The sequence below is a fragment of the Dreissena polymorpha genome, chromosome 6, assembly GCF_020536995.1.
Source record: "Dreissena polymorpha isolate Duluth1 chromosome 6, UMN_Dpol_1.0, whole genome shotgun sequence".
Taxonomy (NCBI): domain Eukaryota; kingdom Metazoa; phylum Mollusca; class Bivalvia; order Myida; family Dreissenidae; genus Dreissena; species Dreissena polymorpha.
The window spans coordinates 8109610-8133287 of NC_068360.1; the positions used below are offsets into that span (position 1 = coordinate 8109610).

Genomic DNA, 23678 nt, shown 5'->3' on the forward strand with positions numbered 1-23678 from the left:
TCAATGCCCCGTTTAATTATCGATTGAAATACAAGTCGAATCAGAAACTATTCGATCGAACTTACATTATAAGAATTGACGCCAAAGCTGAAGAAAAAATGTAAAACAAATCCTCACCGTTAGTTAGGCACAAACTCGTTTACGCAACAAATCACCGTAAGAAATATAATCACTCACCCGAAGTTACGCAGGCAGTTGCCGACGATATGAAAACGATCAGCGAACTACGCATCCACTCACCGGAAGAAACGCTAACATTCATATGCAATAGAAATACAAAATCTACAAGCCTGCAATAAGCAGTACCACATATACTTACCGGAACCAATTGGATGTATATGGCCGCATGCAGCGCCGACGTTAGGGTTCCGCCGCATCCGGTCTATGAGCAGCTGCAGCGCTGAAGGCTGTAAATCAACGTCGCCGTCGAGTGCCAGAATAAAAGTGTTTTCGGCCACGGTTCGGATTCGCTCCTGTCCGCCCCCCCCCCCTCCCCCCCCCCCCATCGACAGCAGCTTGTGGGAGAGGAAGTAGTACATGTACATCACCTGAAGTATTGAAAAGGAACATAAACGCTGTGTTCATATCTTAAAGACGAAAAGATCAGAAGGGGATATTCGAAATGGCTTAGATATACGCTAGTTTCCAAAACGTCAGGTAAAGACATAGAAGAGCTGTAGATAATATCCCCGTCTTCCGGTTACGCTCCGGATAATTAAGTTACGAAATACATATAAAGCAAGTATCCGTAGATGACGTACACCAACTAATTAAATAATTACTGCGGCTTAGTCTTCATGGTCACACATTTTTTATGACATATCATCTGCTTGCCCTCAAGATGCGCATACGAATAACTGTAGTTTAACTAACCTTGATCTTACTATTCCACTAACAGATCTTGTGTTTGCCTTCCACTGATTGTTCAGAACAGTTTCCACATTGAAACCTACATGACGACAGTTCAGTTTAAACCTACCTGCTAACAGTTCATCAGTTTTCAAAAGAGTTACAACAGTGCAATCAATCTGGTTTCAAATTGTCCTAAAGGTTCGCAGAAAAATAACAACAGTTTAAACTACCTGACTTGACTTGTTCCGCAAAGAATTACTGTCGTGTACTCTACCTGACTCCACCTCTTCCGGTGACGTATTTTTTGCTTGCCTTTCAGGTGCGCAACCAGCTGGTTACCCCAGGGCAGACGCCAAACCAACCGACTCCCGTAGGGCGTGTCGATAATGTCGGGCGGCGGGATCTTCAAGTGGAAGAAACTGAAATAGTTTGTGTAGTAGCAATGGTCGGCTGCTATGTCAACATGACTTTTGACTTTTGAGTGGTGGTGCTTTTCTGTGGTCTCCCGGAATGTAGATTTGTATCCTTGATTGTGCTTTAGTTTCAAGCTGTTCGCAAGAAGGTTAATATTGGGTACGATAATCACTTTTGGAAATCGTTTCATTAATAACCACACATTGTAGCCATACTCGGTCAGTCGGAATGGAAATCGTTTTTGAAAGACTGATTTTGCTACCGAAAATTGCCAGTTTTCAATAAATAACACAGGTTGACTTCAAATTTCTATTCAAAAGTATTGCGTTAAGATGCCCCATTTATAAGAAGCACAACGATTTGTAAAGTCCCGCGTCATGCGAAAATGGTTCTTATAACATATGCAGCCAGCAGACTGCGCAATTATGTAGACTGGGCTTGAGCTACGCTAGCCGAAGCGCCACAAGGCTACCGAAATGTGCCAGTTTTCCATAAATAACACAGTTTTACTTAAAATTTTTATTCAAAAGTATTGTACTTAGATGCCCCATTTATAAGAAGCACAAAGATTTTTGTCCCGCGTCATGCGAAAATGGTATAACATATGCAGCCAGCAGACTGCGCAATTATGTAGACTGGGCTTGAGCTACGCTATACGAAGCGACATAGGACCCATTTTCGCATGACGCGGCTCTAAAAAGTGTGTTTTGAATGTGTCGAAAGAATACTGCGTGTTAATCAAATTTTAAAAAACCATATATTTCGATGGTGAAAAAATCAACTGATAATTAGACATGTGCGGACACACATGATGTGATCTCCCGTAGAATATTTTGTATTTACGAACATGTACGTGTAGTTTGAATATACGTGCAGTTTATAACACACATTTCATGAGGTGAATTTGCGAAAAGCAATAACAATTTAAACCTTTTTTTTTTTAAATTAAAATATTAAAAAACGTATTTTTCTAACTTTATTTCAAAGTCAGGATGTTATATTGTTATTATTGTTAAGTCGCTCAAAATCGGCATATTTGTACAACCAAATAATTCGTTGAATCGGTTTGCTGTTTATTAAAGAATTTGTAACATGAATGGCAGTAGCCTGGTGGTCACTAACGGTTTGATGGATAGGTATTACTTCACTGTTCAAGCATGAAATGGTATCCGAGATTAATATCGGATCAATTAGTGTAGCAGTATTTGCGGAGACACTTGTCGCTTGAGAGATAACGTTGTGCCTATTATACAGGGAAACTGATTGAAAGAGGCGAGCATTGTGTGTAAAGTGGTCTCCATTTATGTCCCCGAGCATAATGACGTTCTGGTTCAAATCAAGCGCTTTATCAATCATGATTTCAAAATCATTCCAATAAGTAACATCAGAATTAGGCGGTCGGTAAAAGCAGCAAACCAGAGATTTGAAGTTATGCAATTTAACTTCTAGCCAAACTGAGTGTAGACGGGGATTTTCGTGGTAGAGAATACGCCTCGATAATAATGATTGTTTTACATAGACAATTAGTCCGCTTGAATGACTCGAAAAATCCATCCGAAATAATGCGTGATTAAAATCATCAATTAGAATCTGCTCGTCGGTGATAACCTCAGTTAAATGGCTTTCCGTAAAACACATTATGTCAAAATTTAGTACATTATCTTTGATAAATTCAATTGTGTGGCTCATCGATCTTATATTAAGGTGAAGTTGACCCAAGGCACCGTTCTGGACTGGGTTAGGTTCGACATCACCAGACAAAAGTAAAATAAAACCAATAATATCAGCGCATACAACAATAATCGCACATACTAACAACGAATGTAGGTATTTGTTAATTGCTAACTGCGAAAATCTAAGCAGACTCGACAGAAATTGTATCAATACATGAGTAAAATTAAAACTGATAGTACATTTTTGAAGACAAATCCTTACATTTAAATTAAAAATTCCAACAGCCACTATGTATTGAGTAACATTATTACCCATTGGGTAGTAAGGTTAACAATACAGGGGGTTTAAACCAATCAGAGTGTAGGGCAAGAGAAGTTGGCAGCGACATAGCCCTAATAATGACTTGGACATGACTGGAAAAAAGCATAACATACTTGAAAAATGGTGGTTAGAAAGCAGAATGAGATGTTGAAAAATAAAATGACCTTTGATGAACAACACAACATCATACAAGATATATGAAAAAGCGGATGGTTGCAGCATAGTAGTGCGCACTATTTATGTTCAATAACTTGGACATTTAGTAATAATATGGTGCTTTTAAGCAGCTGATGAGTTTCATAACAAAGTAAGTCACAAGGAGTCAAGAATTTTACAAGTCGACTTGCTGAAAAATAAATATATCGATAGAAATAACATTTGCCAAAGAAAAGTGCAAATAAATGACCTTTCAATACGCGGTATTTTTGTTTGAAATTTAAATTGGTTCCATTATAAATTAAAAGTTTGGACAAAATCAATTTGGGCACATTTAGATTCCACATCACGGAAGGTTAATCCGTTAGATTAATTTTCAATCATCAGAGATTCGGGTGTGGTTGTCTCCCGTTTTGGATTATTATTATTGGCTAGAGTGCGAAGTGTTTACTGGTGAGCTGGCCACAAAGCCAGGAACGGATTGACATAAATCAAAGTAAACGCTAAATAATTATTTATATTGACTTAAGGAGTGATTGCATAAAATAATCCTATAGGTGTTAGCAAATACATATCATTTCAATAGGAAACGTGAACAGCGTGACAATACTCTCTAAAGCTTATTAGCAAAAATCAAGTAGGGTAAAAAAACGTGCACGGATAGGAAGAAGAGTTTTTACAATGAACATACACAACAAGTTTATGAAAAGAAAAACAACAACAATAAAAAACCACTGCGTAAATCACCATAATACTTACAAGACACTGAATAAAATATCTGTGGTTGTAATTCAAGCATAAACATATACATTCTTATTTCCAAAAAAAATAAACCTTGCACATAATCATTTTGGTTTTACCATTCCCTGTGTAACAAGAGCACCGCATAACGGGTGCCACGCTCGGCTGCGGGTGCAGTTTTGAATAGATAAAAGTTAAAAAAAAATATTTTTTAGAGGTCACAGTGACCTTGACCTTTGACCTAGTGACCCAAAAATGGGTGTGGCATGTAGAACTCACCAAGGTGCAACTACATATGAAGTTTCAAAGTTGTAAGTTGAAGCACTTTGATTTTAGAGCCAATGTACAAAACCTTGAAAAATGTTAAGGTTTTAGCACGACGCGGACGACACGACGACGGACACGACACGACACGACACAACACGATGAGCTGGCTATGACAATACCTCGGGTTTTCTCCGAAAACAGCCGAGCTAATAAGCAACCTAAGAGTGATAACAATATAATGTTGATTAAATATAGTCTTAGTAATAAGACTTTGCAATAAACATGATATTAAATAATTCCTAATACCGCGACTCCAGGTCACGCTCACTGTCAATTCTGTTGATCTCGGAGTCAGAGTCTCTAACAAAAATATTGCCATCAGACGACCAAGCACCAATGAGATGACCATTTTTCACGAGTTGTCTAGCTTTAAAGAGCATCAAACTTCGTCTTCGCGTAAGGTCTTCATTAATGAACGTGTTCGGGTAGCCTTTGTCTTTTAACAACGCGCGGGATTTGTAAACTTTCTGCCTTGCCCTGTAAGTGGCAAATTTAACAATGACATCACGTGGTTTCCGAGGGTTGGGTTTTCCAACTCTATGGAATCGGTCGATGTCGCATAGGACGATATCACTACCGACGGCTTTAGCAATTTGTAGCACAATCTCGTCAGTGTTTTCCGAGGGGAGTTCTTTAATACCCAAAATACGGATAAAGTTTCTTCGGGAGAATTGTTCAAGGTCATCTGTTATGGTCTCTAGTGAACATAATTTAGATTTCAGGTCAGCGCTTTCCTAAGTGAGGTCCTCATTTGCTTTTTCAAGAGATTCCAATTTGCATGTAGGTTTTGAGAACACACTGTTAGCAATGTGTTCCACCATTGATTCAATTTGTGTTTTAAACGTATATATCGATAGAGAAGATAGTTGTGCCATTGATTCGTCAGATAGCGCTATGGTTGTTATAGAACTTGACGAGGAACCTGACGAGGCCTCAGTTGATGTCGCGGGCTAAACAAAAGTTCAAACATTAAATTAATTTAAATATTACTGAAAAGGGCTAATAAACGTTCTAGTATGCATACACTAACAACCGAGGAAAGCACAATCATCGTTTTTTTTCGGCTCTGACCGCCGTGGCGATCGGACGTGTTTTTGCTAAGCTCTCGATAAAAACCTGATGAGGTAATAATCTGTGACTTGCGGGTGATGTAGTCATAGCGTGACACAATGGAGTTAATTGTATAGCTTTATTGAACGTTATTTAAATGTCATGTGACTGTGAATATTACTTTAATGTTATTTGAAGCAATAATAGAATCTCTGTTTATTTCTGCTGAAGATATATGGCGCTGCAAAATATTGAACATGATCATGTGTAAGTGTACATGCAAGTGTACGTACTGAACTGTGTCTAGTGTCTGTGCTTGTTTTGGTGTGCGTTTGTTTTTGAGTGTGAACATTTGGGACTAGTAGCAAACAAAAAGGAATAGAGCGGACTTGACAACTAGAGGTATGGTTATGTAAATTTTCATATGAACTATTCTACTTGTATATACTGCTCCACAATATAATCGAATAGTACTGTTTTAAGAAACAAATTAACAAATTAAAAAGATATATAAATATGTAATAGTCTCGGGTTCAATAAACTATAACCTAAAAAGGCTTTTGGGAGTAAGGCAAAGCGAAACATAATAAATAATTAAACCCTTTATAAAATACTCTATTAAATACTCTACTAAACTTGGAAATATCAATTAAAGTGGAATTCTAGATTCCAATAGTACCTTTGTAAGGCGTTGTCCTAAATCAGAGCAATAAATCCTTTAGTGGAAGATGACTTCCCAGAGTGCAGAGTACAAACAATATATGTATGGCAAAAATATAACAATGCACAAACAAACCCACTCCCACCCTCAACGAAAATATAAGTTTAAGAATCACCCACCCAATACGAAGAATACACAAACCCCTTAAACAACATTATATTATAGTTTTAACAACAAAAAATGAAATAATTAATCAAAAGGGAGAAAATCAGCCCTATTACAAATACAAAGTGGCTTATCAGGTGAAAATATCGGCTAGTCCTTCACACAAACAAGAGCTGCCACCATAGGATGACTTATGTCCCCTATAAACGCTTGGTAGAAGTTATGAGATTTTTTGAAACCTAAACGCAGATTTAGAAACCTAAACGCGGACCCTAAGTTCAAGGTCAAGGTCACAGGGGTCAAAGTGTGTGTGCGTATGGAAAGGCCTTGTCCATATACACATGCATGCCAAATATGAAAAAGCTATCTAAAGCGACATAGACGTTATGAGCATTTTTCGAAATATAAACGCAAAGTGCGACGGACAGACGGACGGAAAGACGGAAGGACGGTCCGATCACTATATGCCCTCCTTCGGGGGCATAAAGATGTCTTAGAATATAAAAATAAATCAGAAAGCCACATAAACTAGAGAGCGGACAACATGCTTAATCCTTGAAATGCACTAAGTGACCCCGTGACATAGTGTTTTTGACCCGGCATGACCAATATTCGAACTTGACCTAGATATTGTCTTGAAACAACTTCTGACCAAGTTTGGTAAAGATCAGATGAAAACTACTTCAATTAGAGAGCGGACACCATGCTAAATCATTGAAATGCACTAAGTGACCCCGTGACATAGTTTTTGACCCGGCATGACCCATATTCGAACTTGACCAAGATATTGTTTAGATACAACTTCTGACCACGTTTGGTAAAGATCGGATGAAAACTAATTGAATTAGAGAGAGGACACGAAAAGTGTGACAGACTGACAGACAGACAGACAGACTGACGGACAGTACGAAAACTATAAACCCCCTTTTCTTCGATAGGGGGCTTAAAAACAAAAACGACGTCATCTTTGAAGTACGTTCCGACCAACTTACTTAAACTTGGTAAGCTCTCGTATGTACAGCCTCCATGTATGTTATTGGATAAAACGTAAGCGACGTATCGGCGTCTTGTAGGTGAATAGCTTTGCCCCGAAAAGCAACATCGCACCATCTTGTTTTCGTCACTTGTTAGGAAATTGCTATTAAACTAGAACACACTATTTTACGTGTTCACATTTAATTTTGATATGAATGAACGAGTACAAGCAGGATCAAAGGAATGAATGAAAGGGGAATGTTAGCGGCTTTGGATAATTGAAAGCAGCATGACACTTTTTCATAATATCATTATTATACTATGCTACCTGTTGTAATCTGTCCGTTGTAATAAATATCACGTGAGGCGTATGTGGTTACATGTTTATTAATTCATACCTAAGCTACAGGTGTAAAACAAACTATGAAGCAATTTCTTTTAATTACAAGATGAACAGTAGAGATAACTCTTAAGGGATCTAGTCTTCAGTATAACATAGTAATGTCCCTTTATCTATTTCTTCAAGTTGACACTATGTAACACTACCTATGAGCAAGCCTGAAACCTTCACTGTCGCCTATTCCTTCTTATCTTACGATCAACGGTTATGCCGTGTATCGTATTGAATATCGTGAAGTGATTTAAACATAGAAATATCCAATACCCAACTTGGCAATCGTCCTTGGCTCGATATTCGCTACGGTTCGAATACACAGTCCCAGCTTGATAAAAGTCTGGTAAGTAAACCTTTGGTTAAATTATCATTTTAATCTCAGCTCAATACACGTCATTTAAACATATTGCGTGAAGAAAAGATTAAACATCGTGTTCGCAGCGAAATAATGTTTCTATGATAATTTTCTGTTGGAAAACCTACAGTCAAGTGTATATGACATCAGATCTCAAAACTACTTTCCAAACATAAGGCTCTGCCTCATATCATGATACTGAAAAAAGAATAAAAAAACAATTGCTGTCATTCATTTCATATACAAGAAAGCCTTATCTCACGTTTGCATTCTTCTTAGCTTGTATTTGAAGATAATATATAAAAACTCCATATTTGCTTAGTATTAGTTTAATTAATTATAGCAAAATGACCCACACTAAATTTCCTTCTCTATCGATAGAAAAAAATTCGTGTCGCGTTTCTTTATTATTTTTAGATGACGTACATGTATACGCCTGTGTTAAAAATAATACATGACAATCAATCTAATAGTATGCAATAACATCAATAGAAGTATATTGTGGAGATAAATATAAAACTGCATAACCCATGCAAATATTCATCAATTCCGTGAACTGGATTGGAATGGTTCCATTTGGGTATTTATTGACTTAATTGTACTCGAGAATATAAGTCGTATTATGGTTATTGCCTGAACGTTGATTGTCTTCTCAAAACGTTTGAGATAAATCTTTCATAAATAACCATATTGCGACAGTTTCCGACTCATCAGATAGATAAGGATGCAAATGTCAAGTGTTTTAGCACAAGTTATACAAATATTGTGACATTTTTCGACATATTAGATAGATAAGGGGGCATGTCTCAAGTGTTTTAGCACAAGCTAAATTGTTTATAATCTCATATTTTCTGAAGCTGGCCTCATTCGAACAAAGAGTTGCGATTTCAGCAAGGATATTGATCTAAAGCCACGAATATACTTTTTTTCGCAATGGGAATGATCGGGTAGGTTTTGACATTACAATACGTACGTACGTAGTGCATAAGATGACAGCGAATCATGTGCATGTGCATTTTAATTCAGAGAAAGTATACATTTAAGGTTGGTTTATAGTCAGTTCTTTTCATTAGCTGCTTCTATAATAATTCATTCAGTGACAGGTGTATAGATTTATATACATGTCCATGAATTATTTTTATTTTCTAACGTTTTCAATTTTATATCATTGAACTTTTATTATTTTTGCAGTATAAGAACTTTCATGGCTGCATTTTTTTAAATTTAAGTTTCCGTAATATAATAATTAACTTCACCCGAACAACATGTAATCCAAACCCTTTACCGTCCCCGTAATCGTCAGCATCTAGACGATACTGTACCTAATTTAACTCATTAAACATTAAACGAGTATGACTTCTCGGTTGACGTTCTCATCTTGTTTACGTGTGTTAAATGAGGCAGTAGTGCAACCTGAATATATAAACTGAAAGCTTGATTAATCTCACGAAATGCAACGATCAATAATTCACCAAACTAAGTTAAAGACAGCCGATACATAACGAACGATAACAATCCATGTGTTAAAAAGAAATGGTATAGTCGGTTTAAATCGAACCTTACGATATATTGCCGGAGATTGTCGACGAAGTTTTTATTACCCAAACGACTTTTAATAACACGGATATTGACTTTGCGATTGGGCAGGTAATAGTGTTTTATTGTTCTATTTGGATATAAGTTGGTTTTAATATATTTATAACTTGTATAGTCATACAGCAAGGAAATAAATTTGTCGGTAATTTGATTTGTTATGCAAAAGGTATTTGATGCATATATAAAACTTAACAAAACATTGTTTTTTTTAAATCGAAAGTAGAAACCAGTTTAAACACGATTTCACAATGGCTTCTAGAAGACTGTAGGATTCGAACAGAGACTATGCATGCGATTTTATTTGAGAAAGTGCTGTGACACAATCATGTGAGCCCTTTATGAAAACCAACATAACAAAAACTGCTACGGTTTTCTGCGAGAATTGTGATGAATATCTGTGCGATACGTGCAAAAGCTGCATACCGTATTTAAGCCAGGTCATCATTAAATTATCAATACACAGGATAATAAATCTCCGATCATAATCGACCCCGTTAAACTTTGTGCCTAAAAAGGGTGTATTTTATGCATACTTAGCAGGATGGCCGAGCGGTCTAATTGGTTTTTACTCCAGGACTCCGGGGGTCACTGATTCGAGCCCTCATGCCGGATGCCTGATTTTTTAACTGAAGCTTTTTAGATCCAATGTTTTTATTTATCAATATAAAGCATTTAATGACAAACTTCAAAACATGCCAAAATCTGTGAAAAGGCCCCTCTAGAGATACGATAAGTCAAATTCCTTCTGGACCTGGATCTCGTGTATTTATATTGAAGTCAGGAAAACCAGTCACATATAACATTTACTTTAAAAAGCTGCGTGAAATTTTATGAAAATGTGATGTAGATCCAAATTCTTATTCGACTCTCACTTTAAGAAGGGGCTTTGCTTCCTCTGCATTCAGATTAAATGTATCAGCTGATACAATTTAGTTTTTAGGTGACTGGTCTTCAGACGCTTAAAATAAATATTTGCATATGTCTTTAGAAGACAAAATAGAGATTGCTTAGTTCATATCGGAACATATATATAATAACATGTTGAATAGTGTAACTATGCAGCATTTTTCTCGCAGAAATAAGATTAGACTGATTCATTGTGCAGTGATAGGCAGTAGGTTAGAAAATGTTTTTTGTCGTTGTGTGTTTATTTATGATCATTTCTATATATTGTCTGTAATTTTTGCTTTAGTTTGCACATCGTATTTCAGTATAATGAATGAACACGTTCATTATGTCGCTATTTCTTGGTTGTGTTGCTTTTCTTGTATTGTTTGTTTGTGTGTATTTTGCATTATGTTGGCTTTTGCATGAATATTTTACGAATTATTACACGTAAGTAAGTATCAATTGTTGACTTAAATAAAAGTGTATATATTGTTCTCCAGTTGAAGTTTTCTTTTTAATTACGACATGAATTCCATGTTCTTTCTATACTGTCATCGATTTTACTTTGCTATTGTAACTGTATATTGTAAAGTGTTTTGTTTACCTGTTTAGAGTTTTCTATTATATCAACAATTTTTTTCTCTGATATAGTTAATGCATTGATTCCTTGCGTATACAATATTGATTTATATTCATTTGGTATAGCAGAAATTAGTGAGTAGAAGTTTAAAAATTCGTGAGAGTCAATGTTGTATAAATAGTTTAATTCATCAAATGTATAATAAGTATCTTTTTGATAGTTGTACAACTGACCGATAGTTTAATACCATTGTTATACCAGTTTGTCAAAAGGATATAATTGTTATTTACCTTTATGCATTTATTATTCCATACCACATGTTTACATATGGGAAAACTTTTTGAAACATTTTATTGGTTCTTAATACTTTGCCATGATGAAAGAACATCTTTTAAGAACAAATTAGTTTTACTTACATTTTATATTATATAATCATCTAGATTGCTTTCAAATATAAGACACTTACCGAATTTGTTTAGCTTTTTTTCCAATACAGTTTTCCATTCACCTTTATTATTTTTATCCAGATATCGTTTTACCCAGCTTGCATTTAGAAAACAATCAATATCGGGAGATTCCGTAAGTTTAATGCCACCATTTTGATAATTTTTTGTTAGACGTTTTCTTTAAAAAAAATCTGGCTTATTGTCCCATATGAATTTAAATATTGATGTTTTACATCCTTCTATTACTTTTTTTGGATGGAATAGGGAGAACAGAAAAAGGTAAATGAATTTTGGTTGCGCAAATGTTTTTATTACTGTGACCTTCCCCATAAGCGTGGGTTTCATATGTTGCTATTGTTTTAAACAGAATTTAAATTCTTTATTTCTTGACATTAAATTGTTGTCTATGTTTAATTAATGTTGATTATAAACTTCTATACCTAACGTTTTTGCCCCATCAGATATCCTAATAAATTTGTTTTATGTGCTGTATTTGATTTTTAAGTTTTTTAGTCATCCGATTCTCATGACTGTAGATTTTTATGCGTTGAGGTTTAGTCCTGAATTTTTTTTGATTTTTTTTAGAGTTTGAAATCATGTTTCAAATGAAGTAGGCGAACCATCATTTAAAACCATCATTTAAAAAGTTGCATCATCTGCAAAAAAGGTATGTTTTGTTTCGGCCCCATGTATCTGTATTTCTTTAATATTATTGTTTTTATTGATGTAGTTTGACAGTTATTCTAAACATATGATAAAGAGCGACCAAGAAAGAAGACAACCTTGACGAACACCTTTTTCTATTTTTAAATTCCTAGAAAGATGGCCATTGTTAATAATGACACTATTTATATCATTATAAAATACCTTAATCCACTGAATTATGTGTGACCCGAATTTAAGGTGATTAAGCAATTTTATTATAAAGAGATGGCTCAAACTATCGAGTGCTTTCTCAAAGTCTGCAAACAATAGAAGTCTAGGCTTATTATGATTTTTTAGATAATCATTAACATCGAACATTAACCTAACATTTTCGCCAATATATCTGTTTTTCATGAAACCTGTTTGAACTTATTTATATTGGCAGAACCTTTTGTATACGGTTTGTAATTGCTTTAGATGCGATTTTGTAATATATATTCAACAAACTTATTGGTCGCCAATTTGAAATATAATCAAGGCTTTTATCTGATTTAGGAATAAGAGTTATAATACTTTGTGTTTGTAAGGCAGTAAGTTTACCATTTTCAAAAGAGTAATTTATTGATTAGATGTAGTGTTCTTTCAATGTTGACCAAAATATTTTATAGAATTTAACGGTCAGTCCGTCAGAGCCTGGACTTTTATTGTTAGCCAATTCTAATAATGCACAACCACACTCATAATCAGTTATTTTTCCTTCACATTATGATTTATGTTCTTCACTGAATTTAGTTATTGGCACCTGAAATAATTCAGAATTGTCGTCGCGTTCATTTGTTTTTTTATCAAGTGATTTATAATATGCTGCTTCTACTTCTATTATTTTACCTTTTTCTTTTAATATTTGTTCATTAACAATAAATTTATAAAACGTTTTTTTCTCAGCGTTCCTCTTTTCTAAGTTGGCAAAATATATAGATTGTTTTCATTTTCGTCTATGTGTATAGCTTTCGATCTTAAAATATATCCATTAACTTGTTTTTCATAAAGTTGTTTTTTATTCTCCTTTTTCGTTTTTTGTATTTTTTATTTTATCAGACAAGTAAGAGGAGTTATGTCATCTATACATTTTTTAATTCTGTTTTGATATTCAGTGGCTAAAAGGATTGAATTGTTAATTTTGAAATAACCAGAACCTTTTCCTAAAAATAGGTTGTCTACAATCAATTGTACAAGAGAATGATCTGTTTTATATGCATGTTTAATGTTTTATTTTGATATTATTTTACATAAGTTTTTAGATATCAAGATAAAGTCAAGTCTACAAAAATGTGTGATTTACAATTAGAGTGTCAAGTGAACTTTCTTTTTTAAGATTGCTTTATTCTCTGGATGTCACATAGATCATAGGAGTCAATCAATTCGTTTAAATATTTCCTGCATTGTAAATGTGTCTTAAATTGCCATTCTTTGTTCCAAGTTCTGCATCTAAGACAATATTGAAGTCCCCGCCTATGATACAGTTTTTATCGCAGTTCGCAAACAAGAATTCGTTTAATTTAAAAAAATTTATATAAATCATCTTTATTTGGCACGTACACAATTATATGTGTGATCATCATGTTTTGAATTTTGATATCAGCAGTAATTAATCGTCCGATTATGATTTCATGGAAATTTGATAGTTCTATATCACTATTTAGGTGTAGAAATATTCCTACAGCTTCGTTGTTGGTTTTGCTGCCACTATAGACAAATCAACCAGGCCAGTCATGCTTCCATGGCTCAATATTTTGTTTTGTTAAATTTGTCTCTTGTAACATAAAAATAGAGTAATTTAGACCTCGAAGCCATTCAAAAACCCCGTTTCTTTTCTTTTTATTTCCCATACCTCTAGCAGTTAATGTTAATATTACCGTTTCCATTGGCTCCTTGAAAAGCCCATTTTAGTTAAAAGTTTCATTTATTTTGTTCGTGAGTCGTTATTTACTGCAATACTACGCAGAATCTTAACAAGGTAGGTAATGTCATTATGTTTTATAGTGTTATTCAAGTTGTATTTGAAAACAATTGATGATTTCATATAATATGCTGTTTGAAATTTGTAGTTTTTTTGTCTAGGGCAAATAGTTGAAGAAATTAAGACAAAAATCTATCGGGTAATCCATCAACAAGAATGTTCTATGTTTGAATACAGTTTTCCTCCTTCAATCTGTTTTATATAAAATTATACCAAAATTGAAACTCATGAAAGTAGAAGGATTTGACACGCAGTTTTTTAAGTGTACATAATATTTGCCCTGGTTAAGGTGTATTTTGTTTCGTTTCGTTAATCAGTACATGATGTAATATGAGAGCTCTAAGCCTCGCATGATAAACTTGATCTATAATCAACACTAACCTATTATTCTCTATGTATACATATACACACATGCATACATATACACATATATACATATATACACATGCATACATATACATACATATAAATAAACACGTCAAAATTAACTCATTCACATATACGTATTTGCACATTATTGATACGCATGCACCTACATACATATCCAATCTTAGACATGTTATACAATATTTCGCCGTACAAAAACAATGGACACAAGTATATGCTATGTGCTGCATACAAATGTAAGTAAAGGCGAACTTTCTATTCGCTTGTACTACTCAACATGTATGTAGAATTAAACGCATCTGTGCGCGAATTGAGTGGAGTTAATATTGATAAATATGATCAAATTTTGCGGATGTAGCGCATATTTTTAAAGGCAAGATGCTGTTTTTCAGCATATAGTACACAAAGTTTTAGTTTGGATTTATTTTCAAGTAATAGTATCTAAAAGTTACATGGCTTTAACAGTTGCCTTTACGCGAACATTTACACATAGGGTTTTCTTGTGTATATAAATTTCTTGAGTCATGTAGAAGTGAGACATTCAAAATGGTTGCTTGAATAAACATTTCATATTCATCGGTTGAGTGTTCTATATACCTATGATACACATATTTTGTGTTTTGCATTTCATTTTTTTAGCTCATCTATTTAAAAAAAATGAGCTATTGTCATCACCTTAGCCTTTGCGTCTGCGTCGGCGTCGGCGTCCGGTTAAGTTTTGCGTTTTGGTCCACTTTTCTCATAAAGTATCGAGGCTATTGCATTCAAACTTGGTACACTTACTTACTATCATGAGGGGACTGGGCAGGCAAAGTTAAATAACTCTGGCCTGCATTTTGACAGAATTATGTGCCCTTTTTATACTTTGAAAATTGAAAATTTTGGTTAAGTTTTGTGTTAAGGTTCATTTAATTCCTTAAGTATCAAAGCTATTGCTTTCATACTTGCAACACTTACTAACTATCAAAAGGGGACTGTGCAGGCAAAGTTATGTAACTCTGACTGGCATTTTGACAGAATTATGTGTCATGTTTATACTTAGAACATTGAAAATTTGGTTAAGTTTTGTGTTTATGTCCACTATATTTCTAAAGTATCAAAGCTATTGCTTTCATACTTGCAACACTTACTAACTATCATAAGGGGACAGTGCAGGCAAAGTTATGTAACTCTGACTGGCATTTTGACGGAATTATGGGCCATTTAAACTTAGAAAATTGAAAATTTGGTTCAGTTTTGTGTTTTGGTCCACTTTATCCCTAAAGTATCATAGATATTGCTTTCATACTTGGAACACTCGCAAACTATCATAAGAGGACAGTAGAGGACAAGTTGCATAACTCTGGTTGTCATTTTTACCCAATTATGGCCCGTTTTTGACTTAGTAACTTTGAATATATGGTTAAATTTTGTGTTTAGATCCACTTTGCTTCTAAAGTATCAAGGCTATTGCTTTCAAACTTCAACTGCTTTCATGCTTTAATGAGGGTACTGTACCTGGCAAGTTGAATGTTACCTTGATCTTTGAATGACCTTGACTCTTAAAGTCAAATTATTAAAGTCTGCTAAAATTGCCATAAATTCTTTTTTATGATTAGATTTGATTGATACTTTGACAAAACAACTCTTACCTGACATGCCACAATAGACTCCACCCAAACCATCCCCCACGCCCCCCCCCCTCCGAATCCCCCCCAAAAAAAGTTTTTTTTAAAGATCATCTAATAAATGACCACCACACCCTCACACTATACTCCGCCCCACCCCCCCAAAAATAATTTTTTTTGAAACAAGGTTAAAAAACACAAATATTTATTTATTTATTTTTATTTTTGAAATACCGTCCAACCATCTCACCCAAGAATGTTTTTTTTTTGCATTTGTTTTCATTTTTGGAATATAATGTACAAAATTACCTCATCCCCACACTATACACCCTCTGCACTTCACCTCTCCCTCCTTTGTGATTGAAACTGAGATAGGTCCCTTCACCTTTAAAAAGAAAAATAGATGAGCGGTCTGCACCCGCATGGCGGTGCTCTTGTTTAGATTTAGTTTTAATTCTATGTGCTGTATAATAATCGATTATTTTAGTAGCATTATTTGTATCTGGGGTTAAATTAAATTTCAATGTATTTACACATACTTTAAGAGTAAGTGTTAAGATGTAATTGAATCTTTATGATAAATTTATCAAAAAATGGAAAACTGATATAAACTTTCAATCAACATCCTATTAATATTTATTCCCTTTTTATAATGCAGCGATTTTTTGTGCTATAGGAAAAACGACCTGTACCAGCCCAATTGGGAAAATATGCACAAAAAAACTTAAATTGGAAAAATTCACGTCGTGAAGTTTTCATATTGGGAAATTGGTGTATCTAATTGTTTGCTCCTACATACATTAAAATTGATTACTTAGTGTTGCCAAGTTGTCAATATTATATTAACTAAGTTCAAGTCAAAGAGCGGCAAAGAAAGAATAACTAAATGTTGCATTTTATTTATTTAAAAAAATGTAGATTTTTTTAACCGTTTGGACATTTTTATGCCTTTTTTGTACAACCAAGGCTTATTGTGCTGTTTGTTTTAAGTTTAAAATGTTACATCCTGATTAATGATATTTATATTGCAGTGAAGACTTCCCGTTCTGCAAATACGGTTTACAATATGGAAAGCAGTGGAGAGTCCTTAACTGGTACGTTTTTGACACACCGCATGTGCTTTTGACTGATACTTACCTTCTTAACTTTTAACTACAATACATAATTGACTTAGTAGTTGTGTCTGAACATAAGTTTCCCTTCTTTTTTTAAATTATACATGAATGTCATGTTGAAAGATGTGCAACTCTTGACAACTATGTTATAAAAATAATCTAAACAAATCCATTTTCATGTTTGCTACAGTGGTTTGGTTGCATAATTTAATCGCATGCTGAATTCAGCATGACAAATGTAATTTGTCAATTTTGTCATGAAGATTAATTATGTGTTTATACATTCAAACTACTTGTAATGTTCATGTCTTAATGTAACATGATATTATTGATTATATTGTCAACAGAGTATGCTGTTAATATGCTTAACATGGATCTTTCTGGCCTAAGTGACGTTGAGATGGGGATCATAGAAGATGAAACTGCAGCCAAAGATATCAGTAATTTACTTTTTTGCACTGATAATGCAACTAGAAAATGGGGGTTGGGTATTACCTAAGCTATGATTGATTTTTGAAACTTAAGTAGCAGGAGAGAAATCCTTCTCATTTGACATAAAAAAGAAAGAGAATTTTTACACCATCAATTAGATTTTACAAAATGTCTACATTATTTAAAGGAGCATTTTCACAGATTTTGGCATGTTTTGAAGTTTGTCATTAAATGCTTTATATTGATAAATGTAGACATTGGGTCTAAAAATATCCAGTAAAAAACAAGAATGCAAACAAACAATTTTTAAAAAAGTAACCATCAACGGGGCTCGAAACACTGACCCCTGGAGCCATGGAGCAAAAGTCAACCGCTCTATCCACTTGACCTTCCGCATGTATACCATTTTTAATGTATTTTTTATCTGATATATGCAATCCTCGTAGTATCAAATAATACAACGACAACAACATAATTCTCCAAATTATTCTATCGTTTCGTGTTGCAACGCTTAATAATTTTCAGGTTTTTAAATCGTCAAAAGATGCACATAATGGATATTTTAGAGCATGGTAAATGTTCAGTATTACTGGTTCCTCACAAATATCATAACTTCAAGAAAAATTTGCGAATCTTGAACATTTATTTCAATTTTGTCAATTTACCAAAGCGTAAAAAGGCCCCTTTAAGGACACATGGGATCAGTTCATGATTTGCAAATTGAGTTTTCAGGTTTTACCACTTTAAACAACATGCGGTAAAAATGCTCGCTCTTTACTCTCTCGTTTTATTTTGTATCTTATCCCAGAAAACTTGACTGTCATTAGATGATCATTACTTTTTAAAACAGTTGCAAAACTTAAGGTATTTCAGCTGGTATTGCTTTAACTCACATGTATCATCCGATAGAAATTACATTTTAAATTATCACATGTTTTATTTTCAGGCAAACCTGAAAAGGAATCACAAGATAAATACTTGGGTAAAGATATTTCTGGATATGATATTTTTAGATTTTCCTTTAACACCTTAAATTAAAATACACAGTCGTTTTACGACCAAGAGTTTTACCTTTTTATTTATATAATAAAAACATGAGTTCTAAATGACTCTTAAGAATATCATTAGAGGTATTATGCCTAAAATAAATACAAGTATTAAAACTAAGCAATGTTTGCTCTTTCATGCATTTTTGCCAGATAGCAATAAATAAATGTGTACACTACAAATACAAATTTTGCGCCTTTAACCCTTAAGTGAGACTCTGTGGGCATCAAATTCGAGAGTACATACATTTGTACATAGAGCATGTTACAAAACTTCTGTACCATTTACATGACATCGTTTTAATGATGAACTTATCATCAATCATAAAAATGTGAAGACATGTCTATGACTTTTCAACTTGTCTTAGTTATAAGAATTTAATTACTAAATAAATATCAACGAGGAAACGCTTACAAATGAAATGCTTCAGAGCCTGAAAGAGAAAAAAGTTATGACCTCCCATCGATTTGTTCAATTATAATTGTTTCTAATATCGATTGTTTATTATTTTTTATTTAAAGGTGTTTTTGATGTCCACATCAATAATTTAATACCACCCGCACCAGAAAGAACGTCACGACTTCTAGACCTGCAGCATGTTAAGTTTTTGATGGATTCGTTCCAGTCCGGAATCTCTGAACAGCTAACCATCCTTGTGGGTATGGTACCAGGAAGATGTGATCTTAGCATGTTAAAGACAGAAGGTGTTTATAAATCAGCTAGTAGATTTTCGCTTGATATTTGTATTAGTTATTGTAATACATCTAATGATACTGAAGTGTTACAATTAAAGAAACCTCATGCTTTTGATACTCTCAATTCTCTCTTGAAATGTACCAAAACAGAGTGGAACAAACTACATTTTGTCATGTTTTCAAAATCAAAAATGGTTTCGCTCCAGAATATATGAGTGAGAACTTTGTTCCCATTGACACTCTTCGTTCGTACAAGACTAGGTCAAGTGAAAGAGGGTGCTATATTTTACCCAAAGTCAAAGGTTTTTGAGCTAAATCTTTTGCATATAATGCTTGATTTCTGTGGACAAAAAAAAACTGCCTTCCTCTTAGAGTAATATTACAAATTTATCTAATTTTAAGTTGTCAGTTAAAACTCGTCTTCTTTATATGTAATCACCCTTTTAGATCTATATAGTTAGTTTGTAATAAATCCACATTTTAATATGTCTACTTTTAATGCAAATAATTGTCTCATAACTCAAATATGTGATATTCATCACACGCCTCTCTATGTCAAAACCATCAATATCCAAGGACCACAATGGAAACAAGCAAATTCGTGGAATTGATATGCTTCTGGACACTCATACCAAGTTTCAATGTAATCCGCCAAAGCATTTCCAAGATATGGCTCTTGACACACAAAAAGCATTTGTTCAAGATACAAAGGGCCATAACACTTTTATTATCAGATGATGCACAATGCCATTTGGCGTGCATCATCCTATTATCCATATATATACTCATACCAAGTTTCAATGAACTCCGCCAAAGCACTTCCATGATATTGCTCCGGACGGACGGAAAGACGGACGGAAGGACGGATAGACAACGCAAAAACTATAACCCTCCGCCTATGGCGGGGGATAATAAGAGGTTAAGTTTCCTTTTTTGTGTAATCCTTGGTATGATGTTATTGATATGGTTTCTTTTCTCAAAAATGTTAATTGTTTTACTTGTTTATCATGTGTGTGGATATGATTTATCATGTTGTCTCATTATACTGAAATAAATCTATCTATCTACCACAATAACTGAACTGTAACTGAAGATTGGTATTTGTGTTGTTGTAAAAATATTTGGATTTGTGAGAAGGCAAACGTGAAAAAAAATATTTTTCCTTAATGTTCTGCGCCTGGGAAAGTTGATTAAAATGCCTTAAGCACACTTTTAGGGGAACTATTTGTTTAGTTTTAAGTTCTGGTGTACAAACAAAAATAATTGTATCAAACTAAAATCTTGTTCATTTTAAAGTACTTGTCAATTATTAGATCTTATATCCATTTTGTATTTCATCCTCATTTTAACAGATCTGAAACATTTAGATTTTAATAGTTTAATATTATAGTAAATTATCATGCACACAAATGAATAGCAAACGTTCCCAGTTGTAACTTCTTGAGTGGATTTATTTCATGTTTTTAGATATATTGTATGGGCAAATTTAGTGTTAAATAATAGATAAAAGCACACGGAATAATAGTATAACATTCATTTCGTAATCATTTTATTACAGGGGGAGTTCAAGTTGAGACCCTAGGTGGAAACCACACCAGGGAAGCTCTCCAATGTCTTCTCCAAAGAGGACAAATCAAGCTGTCCACCGTTAAGGTTAACTTGTATTCACTGCTGTCTAAAGGTACAGCCTTGACGATGGGATGGCAACACAATGTGGTTCTTCAGGAGAAGCAGAAGCCGATCACCTTTGTTGACAAAGTGAGATTGATGCGACAGGTTCGACCTTCAATGCCCCTTGCCGCTGCAGATATGAAAGCATGGAAGGGACTACTATCCTCCATTTTCCAAGTGAAGGTAAAAAGTGGTTTATTATGTTTAGTGATTTTGATAATCATGCGTTTTTTCACTTCCCTTCTGGTTTATGCCATTTCCATTTTAGTAAAGATTGAAGGTTTTTAACTGTTCCTGTAAAAACAAATCAAAACTAAATACATGTAGTCTAATAACTCATCTAGTACATTATTATTACACTTTCTGTACATATTATGCATTATGCTTTCCATTTTTACATTCTTACGAAGCTTTGAATATTATTTGGAGTCAGTAAGATCACTGTTAAGGTCTTTGTTACTTAACATAGCAAAATTATGTCCACTCACCTACTATAACTCTAAAAGATTCATATCCCTAAGAATGTTTTGCATCGAAATCGGTGTTACCGTAGCTTGTATTTATATCTTGCTTGATATTGCACATGTAAATACTATTATTATTTATAATCTAGTTTTGGATCTAAGTTTCATAAAACCACTGTCGTTATACCATACTACTTAGTAATAACAGGAAATCTAAATTAAACTATCAAAGCAAAAGAAAAACTGCACGCTATATCTTGTTTATTACTATGTTTGCAGAGTATTAAATAGTCGTTTAAAGCATGTTTGTGATTCACAAACATTTGCAAAATGTAATGTAATACCTGTATTGAAAATGTTTTAGGACATGCGACGGTTCCAACAAAGCTATGGCATTCACCTCAAAATGGCTCAGCTGGAGCAGAACGTCTGGGACATGGTGGAGGAATCACAATCTGCGGTTAAAATTACGGAAAAGTTTTTCCGGCCGTTAATGAAATTGTCAGACGATAAAATAAAAATATGTCTCGAAATCCTGAAAAGCAAAGGTCTGACAGAATATAATAAGAAAGTGTAAGAATAAGATCTTCTTTAAATATAAATCTACAATATTTTCAAATAATCTACAACCAATCATGACCCATCCAATTTATAAAAACCAACACAGGTCCAAAGTCATGCAAATTGTGTCAAAGGTTAATATTATTTCTATTCTCAGTTCGTCTTTTTATAAAAAGAATCTACGGTTTTTATATATCACGATACATGACCAAACGAAATCAACTGGTTTAATCGTATGTAAAAATTGTGATATGTTTTATGCAAGCATCAATTGATGTTAGTCAAAATAAACAATTGCAGGTATCTTTGATATCTGTTTTTATATTTGCAAAGTAAAAAGTACATTAAAATACAATCACTTGAGACAAACTTGATTTTTATAATTGGTTTAACACACTTTTAGGAATGAATTTTCACCGGCATCTTTGAAAAAGCGGAAAATTGAGGATACCTCTGAGATGGAAAGAAGAAATGGATATGAAGATCTACTGGTAAGATGTATCAATTCATGTTTTAATGCTAAAACAGTGCAAATTGATACCACTAATATTTTTAGCTCATCTATTTTTTGAAAAAAAATTATGAGCTATTGTCATCACCTTGGCGTCGGCGTCGGCGTCGGCGTCGGCGTCTGCGTCGGCGTCGGCGTCGGCGTCGGCGTCCGGTTAAGTTTTGCGTTTAGGTCCACTTTTCTCAGAAAGTATCAATGCTATTGCATTCAAACTTGGTACACTTACTTACTATCATGAGGGGACTGGGCAGGCAAAGTTAGATAACTCTGGCGTGCATTTTGACTGAATAATGTGCCCTTTTTATACTTAGAAAATTGAAAATTTTGGTTAAGTTTTGCGTTTAGGTCCACTTTTTTCAGAAAGTATCAATGCTATTGCATTCAAACTTGGTACACTTACTTACTATCATGAGGGGACTGGGCAGGCAAAGTTAAATAACTCTGGCCTGCATTTTGACAGAATTATGTGCCCTTTTTATACTTAGAAAATTGAAAATTTTGGTTAAGTTTTGTGTTAAGGTCCATTTTATTCCTTAAGTATCAAAGCTATTGCTTTCATACTTGCAACACTTACTAACTACCGTAAGGGGACTGTGCAGGCAAAGTTATGTAACTCTGACTGGCATTTGGACGGAATTATGGGCCCTTTATACTTAGAAAATTGAAAGTTTGGTTAAGTTTTGTGTTTTGGTCCACTTTACCCCTAAAGTATCATAGATATTGCTTTCATACTTGGAACACTCGCAAACTATCATAAGGGTACAGTAAAAGGACAAGTTGCATAACTCTGGATGTCATTTTTACTGAATTATGGCCCTTTTTTGACTTAGTAACTTTGAATATATGGTTAATTTTTGTGTTTCGATCCACTTTACTTCTTAAGTATCAAGGCTATTGCTTTCAAACTTCAAATACTTTCATGCTATCA

General features: G+C 34.0%; 1 protein-coding gene and 1 long non-coding RNA gene across 4 annotated transcripts in view; both read left to right on the forward strand.

The window, feature by feature from the left end:
• Window positions 1-23678, forward strand: part of LOC127836235 (uncharacterized) — a 478549-nt gene that overhangs the window by 314955 nt on the left and 139916 nt on the right. The window lies entirely within an intron of this gene.
• On the forward strand, window positions 7929-17813 carry LOC127836248 (uncharacterized). 2 transcript variants are annotated; one of them, XR_008028681.1, is made up of 3 exons: window positions 7929-8073; window positions 17286-17348; window positions 17717-17813. It is a non-coding gene; the product is annotated as an uncharacterized LOC127836248 (long non-coding RNA). The 2 variants fall into 2 exon arrangements; XR_008028680.1 differs by lacking the exon at window positions 7929-8073 and adding an exon at window positions 9436-9732.